Here is a 4,149-nt window from a genome sequence, read left to right as displayed (position 1 = left end):
ACTGTTCCAAAGCTGCATAACAATGGCGCACGTACAGCCAGTCCGATGTATTTTCAAATACTGAAGCGTCAGCCTCACTTGACCAGAACTAACCAATAAGTGCACCCTAATCATCGTGACCCCTGACGTAATTGTACTAGCTTTACTCCGAGACTGATGAGATTATAAATAATCGTAAAGTTTTGAACACCATACGCAATTAACAGGTATGTCTGTAGAGAAAATGACAACTTATTTTTAAATGTGCATATTACAACGATATTTGAAGACTAGTGAGAACAGCCTGTTTTGCGTAAACTAAACGTCACTAGGGGCGGGGTATGGTAAAATAAATTCAGTGATACAAAATACAATAAACACAGTCACTACTGCACAAACCCATCATTATAATAAACACAGTCACTACTGCACAAACCCGTCATTACAATAAACACAGTTACTACTGCACTAACACTTCACTACAATAAACACAGTCACTACTGCACTAACACCTCACTACAATAAACTCAGTCACTACTGCAGTAACACTTCACTATAATAAACACAGTCACTACTGCACTAACACTTCACTATAATAAACACAGTCACTACTGCACAAACACTTCACTACAATAAACAAGTCACTACTGCACAGACACTTCACTATAATAAACACAGTCACTACTGCACAAACCCATCATTACAATAAACACAGTCACTACTGCACTAACACATCATTACAATAAACACAGTCACTACTGCACTAACACATCACTACAATAAACTGTCACAACTACATAAATACACCACTATAATAAACACAGTCACTACTGCACTAACACTTCACTATAATAAACACAGTCACTACTGCACAGACACTTCACTATAATAAACACAGTCACTACTGCACAGACACTTCACTATAATAAACACAGTCTCTACTGCACAGACACTTCACTATAATAAACACAGTCACTACTGCACTAACACTTCACTATAATAAACACAGTCACTACTGCACAGACACTTCACTATAATAAACACAGTCTCTACTGCACAGACACTTCACTACAATAAACACAGTCACTACTGCACTAACACTTCACTATAATAAACACAGTCACTACTGCACTAACACTTCACTATAATAAACACAGTCACTACTGCACTAACACTTCACTATAATAAACACAGTCACTACTGCACTAACACATCACTACAATAAACATGTCACTACTGCACTAACACTTCACTATAATAAACACAGTCACTACTGCACAGACACTTCACTACAATAAACACAGTCACTACTGCACTAACACTTCACTGTAATAAACACAGTCACTACTGCACTAACACTTCACTATAATAAACACAGTCTCTACTGCACAGACACTTCACTGTAATAAACACAGTCACTACTGCACTAACACTTCACTATAATAAACACAGTCACTACTGCACAGACACTTCACTATAATAAACACAGTCACTACTGCACTAACACTTCACTGTAATAAACACAGTCACTACTGCACTAACACTTCACTATAATAAACACAGTCTCTACTGCACAGACACTTCACTACAATAAACACAGTCACTACTGCACTAACACTTCACTATAATAAACACAGTCACTACTGCACTAACACTTCACTATAATAAACACAGTCACTACTGCACTAACACATCACTACAATAAACATGTCACTACTGCACTAACACATCACTACAATAAACACAGTCACTACTGCACTAACGCTTCACTATAATAAACATGTCACTACTGCACTAACACATCACTACAATAAACACAGTCACTACTGCACTAACACATCACTACAATAAACACAGTCTCTACTGCACTAACACTTCACTACAATAAACATGTCACTACTGCACTAACACATCACTACAATAAACACAGTCACTACTGCACTAACACATCACTACAATAAACACAGTCACTACTGCACTAACACATCACTACAATAAACTGTCACAACTACATAAATACACCACTATAATAAACACAGTCACTACTGCACAAACACTTCACTATAATAAACAAGTCACTACTGCACTAACACTTCACTATAATAAACACAGTCACTACTGCACAGACACTTCACTACAATAAACAAGTCACTACTGCACTAACACTTCACTATAATAAACACAGTCACTACTGCACAGACACTTCACTATAATAAACACAGTCACTACTGCACTAACACTTCACTATAATAAACAAGTCACTACTGCACTAACACTTCACTATAATAAACACAGTCACTACTGCACTAACACTTCACTGTAATAAACACAGTCACTACTGCACTAACACTTCACTACAATAAACACAGTCACTACTGCACTAACACTTCACTACAATAAACATGTCACTACTGCACTAACACTTCACTATAATAAACAAGTCACTACTGCACTAACACTTCACTATAATAAACACAGTCACTACTGCACAGACACTTCACTATAATAAACAAGTCACTACTGCACTAACACTTCACTATAATAAACAAGTCACTACTGCACTAACACTTCACTATAATAAACACAGTCACTACTGCACTAACACTTCACTGTAATAAACACAGTCACTACTGCACTAACACTTCACTACAATAAACACAGTCACTACTGCACTAACACTTCACTACAATAAACATGTCACTACTGCACTAACACTTCACTATAATAAACAAGTCACTACTGCACTAACACTTCACTATAATAAACACAGTCACTACTGCACAGACACTTCACTATAATAAACAAGTCACTACTGCACTAACACATCACTGTAATAAACAAGTCACTACTGCACTAACACTTCACTATAATAAACAAGTCACTACTGCACTAACACTTCACTATAATAAACACAGTCACTACTGCACTAACACTTCACTGTAATAAACACAGTCACTACTGCACTAACACTTCACTACAATAAACACAGTCACTACTGCACTAACACTTCACTATAATAAACAAGTCACTACTGCACTAACACTTCACTGTAATAAACACAGTCACTACTGCACAGACACTTCACTATAATAAACACAGTCACTACTGCACTAACACTTCACTATAATAAACACAGTCACTACTGCACAAACCCATCATTACAATAAACACAGTCACTACTGCACTAACACTTCACTGTAATAAACACAGTCACTACTGCACTAACACTTCACTACAATAAACACAGTCACTACTGCACTAACACTTCACTATAATAAACAAGTCACTACTGCACTAACACTTCACTGTAATAAACACAGTCACTACTGCACAGACACTTCACTATAATAAACACAGTCTCTACTGCACTAACACTTCACTATAATAAACACAGTCACTACTGCACAAACACTTCACTACAATAAACAAGTCACTACTGCACTAACACTTCACTAGAATAAACACAGTCACTACTGCACAAACACTTCACTACAATAAACACAGTCACTACTGCACTAACACTTCACTATAATAAACACAGTCACTACTGCACTAACACATCACTACAATAAACTGTCACAACTACATAAATACACCACTACAATAAACACAGTCACTACTGCACTAACACATCACTACAATAAACACAGTCTCTACTGCACTAACACTTCACTATAATAAACACAGTCACTACTGCACAAACACTTCACTACAATAAACAAGTCACTACTGCACTAACACTTCACTATAATAAACACAGTCACTACTGCACAAACACTTCACTACAATAAACAAGTCACTACTGCACTAACACATCACTATAATAAACAAGTCACTACTGCACTAACACTTCACTATAATAAACAAGTCACTACTGCACTAACACTTCACTGTAATAAACACAGTCACTACTGCACAGACACTTCACTACAATAAACATGTCACTACTGCACTAACACTTCACTATAATAAACACAGTCACTACTGCACAAACCCATCATTACAATAAACACAGTCACTACTGCACTAACGCTTCACTATAATAAAAACAGTCACTGCTGCACTAACACATCACTACAATAAACACAGTCTCTACTGCACTAACACTTCACTACAATAAACATGTCACTACTGCACTAACACATCACTACAATAAACACAGTCACTACT

This window comes from Chanos chanos, chromosome 9 (genome assembly GCF_902362185.1).
Source record: "Chanos chanos chromosome 9, fChaCha1.1, whole genome shotgun sequence".
Taxonomy (NCBI): Eukaryota; Metazoa; Chordata; class Actinopteri; order Gonorynchiformes; family Chanidae; genus Chanos; species Chanos chanos.
This window is presented reverse-complemented; position numbering follows the sequence as displayed.